General features: G+C 44.3%; 1 long non-coding RNA gene across 6 annotated transcripts; it reads right to left on the bottom strand.

Moving 5' to 3' along the window:
• Positions 1–5,512: 5,512 nt before the first annotated feature.
• On the bottom strand, positions 5,513–12,334 carry LOC136502804 (uncharacterized). 6 transcript variants are annotated; one of them, XR_010770712.1, is made up of 6 exons: positions 12,081–12,332; positions 11,462–11,900; positions 9,553–11,159; positions 9,426–9,466; positions 6,178–9,258; positions 5,513–5,886 (listed from the first exon to the last, which is right to left on the bottom strand). It is a non-coding gene; the product is annotated as an uncharacterized lncRNA (long non-coding RNA). The 6 variants fall into 6 exon arrangements; XR_010770710.1 differs by having other exon boundaries at positions 6,178–6,518; positions 7,338–11,159; positions 12,081–12,334; XR_010770711.1 differs by having other exon boundaries at positions 6,178–8,864; positions 9,146–11,159.
• Between the last annotated feature and the right edge of the window lie 169 nt (positions 12,335–12,503).

Below are 12,503 nucleotides of genomic sequence, written 5' to 3'. Positions count from 1 at the left end.
CCCCCCTGACTGGACCCCTACTACGCGTAGGGGCTCGGGAGCTCCGCATCGCAAAGAGACCGAACACGCGGTCGCAGACAAACGATGAGTCACCTCTGGTTGCGGAAACCACGGATGGAGTGACGCAAGAAACCAGGTGACCAACCCCGACCGGCCCCTAGAGGCTTGGGGGCTCGAGCCACCTGACCTTGACTCGAGAGTCCAGCCGACCACACAGGTTGAGGTCATAACGGACACGGGCGAACACCCCGACCAGAAGAGACACAAGAGTCCACAGTCCCAAAAAAGAGTACCAAGATGCTCAGCCTTCGACCGACTCCCCAATCGGCCGCATGCTCGGGGGCTACATCCACCAGTTGCGCTCGCGCGCACCTAGTGGAAAACGGATTACCAGCGCGTCTCCTCTTTAGGGGCTGGGCGCCTATGTCTGCACGACGCACCTCCACAGCCTTCACCAATCCCTTCCTCAGGGGCTGGGTGCTAATCACCCTCCAGCGTGCCTCCACGACCTTTGCTAGTCCTCCCCATGGAGGCTGGGCGTCCGTATCCACTTTGCCAGTTCTCCACATGGAGGTTGGGTGCCTAAATCCTACTCGGTTACCCTACGCGGTACAACGAACGAATGGGAAAGACGCCAAAGTTCCAATAACGACCCGCCTCCACGGCACAACGGCCATAGGAGCAACAAATTGCAAAAAGCCTTTGCAGGAGTGTCTCACTCCTCCAAAGGCTCGGGGGCTACTGTCGAATATCTATACCTAGGTATTCAAGCCAAAAGATTAATGAGCATCACGTCGGCTCATCCGATGGTTAAGGATGCAACTGCGGCCTTGTCCGACCCCTAGGGGCCGGGCCACGCCTTGTCCGACTACAAGGATGAGGTTTCCACCTCATGTGACCCCAAGGCATGGGCTTCGACTCCAAGGATGAGGTTTCTGCCTCGTCCGAACCCAAGACGTGGGCTGCGACTCCTTCGACACCAGGGCGCAGGCTCCGACTCTTCCGGTCCCACAGGGAGGACTCCGCCTTGTCCGACCCCTAAGGGTCAGATTTCATCTCGCCCGGCCCCCAGGGCGAGATTTCCACCTCGCCCGTTCCCTGGGGGTTGGATTTGCTACCGGACAAAAGCAGTGGCCCCAGGGTGGGACCCAAACCGCTTCAACCACTACGGCATGGAGGCGCACGCCTGGGAGCACGTCTTAGGCGTGTCCTGATGCATCTGGTGGTTGCATTAGGCCATGCTGGGAGACTCACGTCGCCCACCGCGTCAACATGTCAGCACTGTGCTGCAAACTTTCTGCCTGACCACCATCCAACGTCAGTCGACTGGTGTCAGATGACTAGCACTGTACTGCCAGCCCCCTGTATGGCCTCTGTCAGGGGCTCAACCCCTCTGTTCTAGCAAATGGACACATGAGGGATGATGATCACAAGATGAACCAACCCCCCGACTGGACCCCTGCTATGCGCAAGGGCTCGGGAGCTCGACATCGCAAAGAGACCAAACACGTGGTCGCAAACAAACGATGAGTCACCTTCGGTTGTGGAAATCGTGGATGGAGTGAGGCAAGAAACCAGGTGACCGACCCTGATCAGCCCCTAGAGGCTCAGGGGCTTGGGCCACCTGACCCCGACTTGGGAGTCTAGCCGACCGCACAGGTTGCGGTCGAAACGGACATGGGCGAACACCCCGACCGAAAGAGACACAAGAGTCCGCAGCCCCAAAAAAGAGTAACAAGGTGCTCAGCCTCCGACCGATCAAGTGACTGAGGTTGAACGGAGGCAACACGTGGCGTGCATCCATTGACTAGATGCTGGCAGGGTGCATCAGGTCGATACGACTGACGCGTCCGATCATCCTGAGTTTTGCCTAGTGAAGGGGTAACGGCTCTATTTTCATGGGGGCTATAAATAGAAGGGTGTCTCGGCCATGGCTGGTGCTGAACACCTTGAGGGACTTTGTGTCTATGCTTGGTAGTGCTTAGGAGCCCTCCATCTCATATATGCTTGATAGTGATCATCCGATTGTGTCAGAGAGCGATTCTAGTGTGATTGCATCATGAGGTTGCATCGAGTGGCACTAGGTGATCGAGTTGCAAGCCAATGGTGCCTGTTACTCTTGGAGGTTGCCACCTCCTAGATGGCTTGGTGGTGGTCTCTGTTGAAACCCACAAGAAGCTTGTGCGGTGCTCTGGAGAAGAGCTTTGTGAGGGGCATTGTGCTCGCCCTGCGGGAGCCGCAAAGAGCAACTCTAGTTGAGCGTGTCATTGAGCTACCCTCACTTTTAGGGTAGGCTCTTGCAGTGCCCGATGTGCGGGCTTGGCGGGTGATGCTAATTAGCCGCCGAACCACCAAGTGAGCAGTCGACACAACAGGGACGTAACGTGTTGGCAAGCACATGAACCTCAGGAGAAAATCACTGTGTCAATATTGTTCTTCCCGTTGGTTTGCAATCCCCTTACACAAGCTTGTAATTACTTTCATATACATTGTGCTTGTGTAGTTGCTCTTATAATTAGTTAGCTTGTGTAGCTCACTAGTTACCTTCTTGCTTGTGTAGCATAGAAGTAGCTCCTTTGTGTGGCTAATTTGGTTTGTGTAACCTTGTTAGTTACATTACTTAGTTTGTGTAGCTAAGTATTTGCGCTCTCTAATTTGGCATTGGTTGCCTTGTTATTGAGCATTGCTAGTGAGCTTAGAAGCTTTGTGCTTTTGCTTACTAGAATTGTATAGGAGCTCCTCGGTATGCAAAATACTAGTGGCATAGGTTTGTGTGACCTTGCTCCTAGAATTGGATAGGTGAGCTCTAGCTAGCCCGGCACCTTATTGCTTAATTAGGATCTTTATAAGGTGTTTGTGAACTTTGTTAGAGGGGTGTAGTCCTGGCTAGACCGATAGTTATAATTCTGCATTTATTTCAGTTAGCCAGCGTGATTAAATTTAGAAAGAACTATTCACCCCCCTCTAGTCTGCCATGTCGACCCTACAGCTACACTAAAGAGCTCCACTAAATGAAACTAAGCTACCAAGCAATCTCTCAAATCTAGCTACACTAAAGAGCTTGCTACAACTAGTTTGTAGGAAAGTAATGGAGTGAGTAGGGTGATTGTACCATCGTGTAGAGGAATGAACCAATCATAATATGATGACAACCAATCATCCGGAGAAATCCAATCACAAGAATGACATATGATTTTTCTCTCGAGGTTCACGTGCTTGCCGGCATGCTAATCCCCGTTGTGTCGACCAACAGTTGGTGGTTCGGCGGCTAAAAGGTGTTGCACTAACCTCGTCCAACAAATGAACACCACAAGAATCTACCCACAAGTGAGGTAACTCAATGACACGAGCAATTTACTAGAGCTACCTTGTGGCTCTTCATCGGAGAAGGTGTAAGACCCCTCACAATCACCGGAGCCAACCACAAACAATAACCAACACATGCCGAAGCTCCTCCACTGCTCCAAGCCATCTAGGTGGCGGCAACCACCAAGAGAAACAAGAAATCCACAGCCACAACGATCCCCGAGTGCCACTAGATATAATCACTCAAGCAAATGCACTTGGAATCACTCACAATCTCACTATGATGATGAATCAATGATGGAGATGAGTGGGAGGTGTTTGCATAGGCTCATACGGATGTCAAGTATGTCAAAGTGCCAAGAGAGAGTGCCCAAGGCTATCCATGGTCTATTTAAAGACCCCCAAACGAAATAGAGCCGTTAGGCACAAGATGGGGCTCCCTGCGCAACGATCGGACTCGCTGGTATGACCGGACGCGTTAGGTGCATTGTTGCAATAGCCTGCGATGCAAGTTGCAGTAGCGTCCGATCGAAGTTGTAGTAGCATCTAGTCATTGTTGCAGTAACGTTCAGTCACAGACTTTTTTGAATTCGACCGTTGGCACCCAACGGTCCTTTCATTGCAGTAGCACCAGGTCATTGTTGTAGTAGCATCCTGTCATTGTTGCATCAGCGTCGTGTGCGATCCAGAGAGGTTCCAGAGAGGTATTTTGGCGACCGGATGCGTCCAATCACTACTGACGGACTCACCCAGCGTCAGGTCTTTCAATCACGTGTGTTGCCTGTCTATGAACAGTTGCACAGGCGCATCCAGTCGCAATGTTGCATTAGCGTCCGGTCAATGTTTCATTAGCATCGGATGCATGTTGCACTAGTGTCCGATCCAAGTTGCAGCGTCCGGTCACGCCTGAAATTCTCCTTTTCAACTTAAACTTCACCACCCTTGCTTCCATATGATAACCACCAAGTGTATCACCAATGTGCATGTGTGTTAGTATTTTTTAAAGTATTTTACAAGGATCAAAGTTAGCACACTAGGTTCCTAAATGCAATTGCAAGAGTCATGTCACCTAGTGGCACTTGATAACACTTAGCTAAAGATTTCCCCTCTTTATAGCACGGCGGCTATCGATCTTAAATCACTCACATCCTTTATGGTGTCTTGAGTGCAAACCAAAAATGGCTCCTATCATTATACCTTTGTCTTGAGCCCATTTTTGTTTTTCTCTTTCTTCTTTTCCAAATGTGAAGCACTTGATCATCTTTTTTGTGGCCATCACCTTCACCATGACCATCATCTAGCTTCACCACTTGGATTAAACTACCTCATCTAAATCACACACTTAGATAAAAGGTTAGTCCTAAGTTTCATCAATTATCCAAAATCAAACTAGGGCTTTCACCGGCCCAGCGGGCCTGGCCCATTTGGCCAAGTATAGTGGGCACGATAGGGCTGGACAAAAAACTCGTGGCTCGCTAGCTCGATGGGCTCGATGCTAGCTCGGCTCGGCTCGTTTACTTCTCTTAACGAGTCGAGCTAGCATTTTAGCTCATTAAGTTAATGAGCTAGCTCGAGCTGGCTCGCAAGCTAGCTTGGGAGATAAATGAGCCAAATACTTTGTAGTTGGACAATCTAAACATGTAACAATTAAGCCAGCATGTGATTGGAGTCTAGAACTGATGTATGCTATGCATTACACTTATTTATTACTTGTCATGTTGTATGTATAGAATAAATTAGTTTCTATTGATTTTATGCATTGGTTGCAACATCTAAGGAGCTAGCTGGAAGCTAAACGAGTTAAGTCGAGCCGAGCTAGAGTTTTAGCTCATTTAGTTAACGAGCCGAGCTAGCTCATTATCCTAACGAGCTATAATATAATGAGCCGAGGCATGACTAGTTGAGCTGGCTCGTTATGTAGCCGTAGCGCGATAGTAAAAAAAAAGTTGTTCACAGTTCGATCACAATCGCGTGGCCAAAAAGAGCTCTCCACGCTGCGTGTACTGGTTTTCGATCGACCCGGATAAAAATATGGGAGTTGCTATATCTCAGTCGCCTGAAATATAGAAACTTTTCAGTCGACGCTACAGGCCCTTGGATGTGCATCCAAGGGTCAGTTCCGTCTCCTATTGTTTCTGTGTACCAGACACTCAAAACGGGTCCGAAAAATACCCGGTAGACAGCACTAACCCTTATCGGGCTCACGAAACTAAACCCGTTAAGCATTTGACCTGTTAAATCAATGAATCTGGGCTTTACAAACTGGGGTTTACACACTGGGTCAAATAAAAAAGAAAAGAAGCAACAAATCTACCCTGCACCTTGCAGATCGTGCTCTCCTACCCCTCCACCCTGCTCCAAGAAAGAAATAGATCTAGATGAATGGGAGATCCAGAAAAGCACATAAAAACAAAGAGTGACGAACAAAAAAAAGATGAAAATGGACTAATTAGATGATCCGTGGAAGAAAAGGGTACTTATCTGCAGATCGTGCTCATGTCTGGCCTTCAGCTCCTTGCTTCTGTCCTCTTCTATAGCCTTGTTTCTGTTATTTAGTACAAACCAATTTGTAGCCTGGTACTGCAAATTCCCTCTAGTAGGATTAGTATTTCATTATAATTTGTTGAAAAAAAACTCAAGTTTAGTTAGAAGACATTATGAATCGCATAACGATAAAGGCATATGAACCATTTGCTGAAAAAATCAGAAAATACAGAAGAAAATTGCGCATTTGTATTAGTGCAACAATTACTATTTCATAATGCAATTGTATTTTACTTATGTGCAAACAGACAGGCCTGACAATGTGTGTAGTTATTCAGTACTTAAGCCATTTCTATATTAATACTCTGATGTATTGTAATAACTCACCTTATAAATATTGTGCTTGTACCACCCACTCTTGCAATGCTATATGTAGCATGTCATCCATGAGCACATCAGACTCCTTGCACCTTCTCTGTTGCTTGCCTTGTGCATTGCCCTAGCTTTCAATAGAAATGCTTTGTTTCTGCATTGTCTCACTTACCTAAGCAACAGCATCAGGTTGTCCTTTGCAGTAGTTGCTTGTGGCACTTCGACACTGTCATGTTGCTTCACAGAGATGGGCCACTTTCTGCGTGCACTGAGACAGACATCACTTAGACCCTCCCTTGCACCTCCTTCAACCGCTCCTCACACAAGTGTAAAATAAATGGCTTGATCTCACGTACCTGTAAAATATACATCATATACAGTTACATATAGTACAAGAACGATAATAAGGTTCAGCCCTGTGAAGGATTTAGGTTTCAGCAAATGATTAAATCAGCACCACCAAAGAAATAGAAACACTAAAATAGGCTAAGTAGACTTCAATATTACGTTCATCATGCAAGCAACAGTGTATTACGATCAGGCTTCTGCTTCTAATATCCACCTATTCTTCCTACAATCAGGCAGCAGACACCACTGACACAAACCGTAGCCCATGAAATTTTTTACACACTAGACTAGGCATCATTGACAAAGCATCTTGTCACTCTCTGTCACGCATACAAATACAATCTCAGGGGCTCCAGTTATCTAGAGAACCATAAATTCCTCAATCCTGACCCCGCTGCCACAATCAAAGTTCCTGTCTACCATTTCATCACAAGAAAGAAACAAGGGACACACCTGCAACTATTACTATTACTATTTAATTGATAATGCAACTGTACTGTATTTGTGTGCAAATAGAAAAGCCTGACAATATGTGTAGTTATCTAGGAAATCTGATCTTGTCTCTATATTAACATGTGTGAGCTGCCACAAGCACATCCAGCTATTGGAGATCACACTGACACACAACCCTTTAAACAAACTGGGACACAACGACAACTATTTGAACAACAATATATTGTAGTATACCACTGATTTCAGCAACAATACATAAGTAACCATGCACTCTACAACTCAGCCTACATTTAACTTGACAAATACAGCACCAGACCTATTTAGTACTTATTACCCTTGAAATCCTAGTCAAGAGCATAGTAAGAACAAAATACCTTTGATGGAGCCCTTGGTTCATCAGGCAAGAATAACTTGAGCTTGAGAACTCCTCAAGCAAGTAGTCCAATCAAAGTCATTTTATGAAAATTTCCAATGGAATAATACAAAATATGGCAGTGAGGCATGAAACTAGATTCAGACAAACTCACTAGCTGTGCCACCAAGAAAGCAAAGACCAGCAAGAATACCGGACACTCCACAAATGACCAGCTGCGAGACCGTGCCACAAAGATAAGGGCCTAGATGACTTCATATATGAATGAATGCATACATGAGCACACAACTATCATGGCAAGGGGGTCAAAGAGCGGCAAGAGCCCAATGAATTGCCATGGTCCACCAAGACTATCTTTCCTACCATCTGGCACTTCCTATACACGAATTTTGTCAGTCAAGTACAACACACCTTGTAGTAATAAGAGTGTAGCAATAGTGCATGTCAAGGATCACAAACCTGGTAAGCTACACCAAGTGTTTACAAATCATGCTCAGCAAATTTGTCAATCTACAAACCACAGGACAAGGACAAATGAGAGGTGTGTGTTGACACACAAATAACAAATTCCAACATGTTCTAGCACAGATCACAAGAGACATTTATTCTATGAAAGGACAAGGACAAATGAGAGGTGTGTGTTGACCCAAATCACAAAAAACAGATTCCAACATGTTCTAGCACAGATCACAAGAGACAATTTTTTCTATGGAAGGACATATCATAATTTTTTCTTTGGAAGCATAATCATAGATCACAAGAGACAATTTTTTTTCTATGGAAGGACAAATCACAATTTTTTCTATGGAAGCACAATCATAAATCACAAGAGACAACTTTTTTCTATAGAAAGACAGATCACAATTTTTTCTATGGAAGCACAATCACAGATCACAAGAGACAATTCTTTCCTATGGAAGGACAGATCAATTTTTTTTTCTAACGAAGCACAAGGACAAAAACTTGATGTGGGCAAGCACAAATCACAATTAACAATAAACTTTGAGTGTTAAGCACAACTTTGTCTTACTGCATTCGTACCACAACCATCTCACATACAATGCACATTGCATAACTCTCCTGGCTGAATACACTAGCAGTAACAATCTTTTCATTGATTTTTAGTAATTATGGCCCGCATTCATCGTATAACTTGTAAGCACCAGAGCAACATAGGTGGAACAAAAAACTGAGCCAATATGTCCTTGTGCAGGTTCACAAGGAAGGACTTCATAAAATGACAGATGCAGAATTTTTTAACAAAAAATCAACTTATTGCATATTATGACAACTACAATTGCAGTGCTACATACTTGCAATTTGCACTAGTACTCATTGCAACTGATGACGAGTGTGACATATAGAATCCAAACTAGAATGTACAAGTAGCAACGATGTAAGCACTTAAAAACCATGTGCAAACAGAGAATAATGCAGCAGACACTATAAGTTTGGCTTTGTATAGCTTAAATCTGTCATTCCACTACTTTGTCTTCGTCTTTATCTCCTTGGCATTCGAGTCAGCAAGCTGCATATAAATAGAGATATTTACATATAAGACTTGTGCATCTGATTTAGAGAACAAGTAATGCCCATCCATAGTCTAACCATGTTTTGACTGCCCCATCCATGATGTAACCATGTTTGAGTGCAAAGTAGAAAAAGGTTGCAACTAATGGAGATTTTGTTTTATTTGTTTGTTTCTCATGAACAGGAGAGTTCAACACCACCGGTGAACTACAACAGCTATGGACAAGGAGGTCCATGAACTTCAACAACTTCATATGTCAACTCGGAAAACAACCTCACTTGTAATTTTGCAAGTCTTAGGTGTCCTCAAGAGGCCCTACAGAGACCGTAGGCAACTGAGCCTCTTCCTTTTATTTTGTTTCCGCAAACAGTTCCTGGAAACTTTGCGCAACCTGCTGTACAATATCATATTTTTTAACCAGACTAATTTTAAGTGTGATCAAAAGTAGTAAGCACCAATTCACTATAGTTCTGCAGTCACAGTCACAGCATAGGCCAAAGAAAAATGATTGTATGGTACATAAGAAGTTGCAGGGCAAAAGGAAATTGAATTGCTCACCATGGTCAAGGTTTGTGGTGCAAAGTTTCACTGAACACAGCCTAATAAAAATCAAACACAAGTTAACAACAATAGATAAACTTGTTGTGCCGAAACACTGGCTGATAACTACAGTAGGTTTATTTACCAATTTGTATAGATGGAACTGACTGCCACCAGACTCAATGGCAACACTAACTGGCTGGTCAGCAACTACATTTTGTATTGTTTTCTCATAATTTTCAAGCACATCTTTAAAGCCAACCAAAACCGCGACCTGGACAAGCTTCTTTCCACTAAGTATGATTGCAGCAAATTTCTTCATCAACATGCTATCTGCAGCCTATAAGATACACAATAATTGGTACGATGAACTTAGCCCGGCATGTACAGAGAGAATATACAATTCTAACAGATTCTAAAAATGAAAGAATTATTAAAATAAAAATGCACTTACATAGACAATCAAGCCCGTATTTATTTAAACCAAAAACCATCTCATTTTATAGTGCAACAAAGTAAACTCATGACTTTCAACAAGTGTAGGATCAGAAAAATAGCTAGTTCTTACACTGAAGCTGCAATGACAACATCAGACCCAAATTAGTTATCATGTATTCAGATTAGCTGGAGAATGTTCAAATTAAAAATGTGGAAACATATGTTGGGCCTCAAATTAGCATTTTGGCAGCACTACAAAGTTTTTACCTACCATCTTCACAAATGCATTCTTAAGACACAAACACACACACACACACACACACACTAATTATCAAGCCAAATTAGATCTATTCCTTAAAAAAGACTTGTATTAAAATAGAAATGAGATGCACTCCTTAAAAATGTACTGTCTAGTGCTTACACTAAAACAAAAGACCCATTTCCAGTCCCAAATAGCCCATCCAGAAGAATATCGATGCTCTAAAGCAAGAACGATTGCATGCTCCAAGTTAACTAATATATATAGTGACAAAGCTAACTATAAAGACCAAATATTGCATATGTTACACACCATAATTGCAGTAGGTGAAGTGCGCAATTTACTAGTACTAATAAATGTGCAATCCAAAAAATGGTACTTCTACATAAAGGAATAGAACAGAATCATAGTTCAGTAGAATTCTAATGTAGTTTGCAGTACAAATTCATCACTCTCTACAGAAGAATGATTTGCTCTATATTCAGTTAAGAACATTGAAACCTTAATTCATTAATCATCTACTGAACTAGCTGTCAAATGATGAAGAATCTACATTGACTGAACTAAAATCTACAGACTACACCATCATCATCATCACCATTGAAAAAGAAAAGGGACAAATCATCATTTAATCATTGTCTGAACTATAAGCTGTATAATAACTGAAGCTTGTACTAAGGCTAGTCTCATTGAGAAGTTTCATGTCCCAGTTTTCAAAACATGACACCTAAAATAAAGCGTGATGAAACATGGTCTCTCAATGTACATTTTCATTTCACGGTTTCATAGGCTAGCTTTAGCATTTAATTGTTACATTGTGTTGTGATCAAATGTGTCATGTGAACTATGTAGCCACTTAAGAACATAGTCAAATTGGTAGATAAACATGGTTTATCATAGTAAGCAGAAAATTCACCATGTAGAATGTCATCTCGTGGAAAAGGGAAGGTGTGTGTACAGCTGAATATGTTTTAAGTATTCACATTTAAATAAAAAATGACAGCATTCACACAAGCACCAGGTAATAGTTTCATATTACAAACTGATCGGCATTCCTGCAGAAAAGAAAAGTCATTCACATTGATGAGCTCTCAGTAGATGCAGCTAAAACTGAAATTGTAATAAAAAGAGCAACAAAGAAAAGTAATTCAGGAGCTGCTACTGGAATAACACAGATGCAACTTGACCGTAGAACATTCAGAAGTGAGTACTACAAAAGCTATACGGAGTTCAGAAGCAGCAACAGGAGTACTGCACTAGGATCTTGTAGCCTGACGAAAATTCTGATACTAATGAAGATCCAGAAGCACCAACAGGAGTACTACACTAGGATCTAGAACTGAAACACGAGACTTACCATGGATTTTAACCTTTGAGGATAGTTTCCATATGAGGATGGAAAATTGATCTGGTTCCCAATTCTGCTCCTTGCGACGGCCTTGCGACGAACACGGCAGCGGCACAAGTAATGACGCTGCTTTGCCCGCCCCGCCCACGGCGATGCCGGACTGCACGACGTAGTAGATGGTTTCGGCAGGGGAGCCACGACCCACTCGTCGCCGCACACCATACAGCGGAACCGCAGCCAGCTCCTGGATCGGGCACCACCTGCTCAGCAGCGGGCCGCGCCTTTTGCCACCGCCCACCGCCGCGGGGTTGGGAACGCAGTCGAGGGAGGAGGAGCGGGAGGTGGTGGCGCGGCATCGCCATGGACAGGATCAGGGTCGGAGATGCGCGCACGGGATCAGAACGATGGCGGCACCACTCACCATTCCCCCATTTTGGCGAATCCCCCACTACAGAAGACAAATCCCCCGTCAAGACAAAGAGGGGAAGCAAGCAGACTACATCCACACACGCGCTAGGTGAAACGAAGCAAGCACACTCAATCCTCGATTGAATCGAATCCTAGATCTACTGAACAAAGCTCAAATCCAGTCCCAAATCAAACAACAACGCGTGCCGTAAGAAGGTACCTGACGACCTCTACAAATGATGCAGCAAGGGAGCCTCCAAACTGGCGAGCAGAGGCACCGGCGTGCCTAGCCGGAGTGGAGCACAAAGAAGGGCAGGGGAATCGCCCTCTCCGCTGCGAGAGCTCCAGAAACACTGAGCCCCTTCATCTCTAGGCGCGGGGATCGAGGAATACGAACAATGTTTCTGCAAATTGGGTGTATGTCCGTAACGCAGCACCGGGTGCGCTCTCACGCCCTGGACCCGATAAGAAGGGCGGACCCAACAACAAGCACACCTGGCGCACAGATCTTATAGCCCATCGGACGGAGGAGGTGTCGACTCAAATAGAAGTCTGATTTCAGGCGACAGATGGATAGGAAAAGTGTAAAAATATATATATACAAGCTTGCAGTGCACGCATATGCATCCGACCAATGTGTCTA

The sequence above is a fragment of the Miscanthus floridulus genome, chromosome 14 (assembly GCF_019320115.1).
Source record: "Miscanthus floridulus cultivar M001 chromosome 14, ASM1932011v1, whole genome shotgun sequence".
NCBI classification, from domain to species: Eukaryota; Viridiplantae; Streptophyta; class Magnoliopsida; order Poales; family Poaceae; genus Miscanthus; species Miscanthus floridulus.
This window is presented reverse-complemented; position numbering and strand designations above follow the sequence as displayed.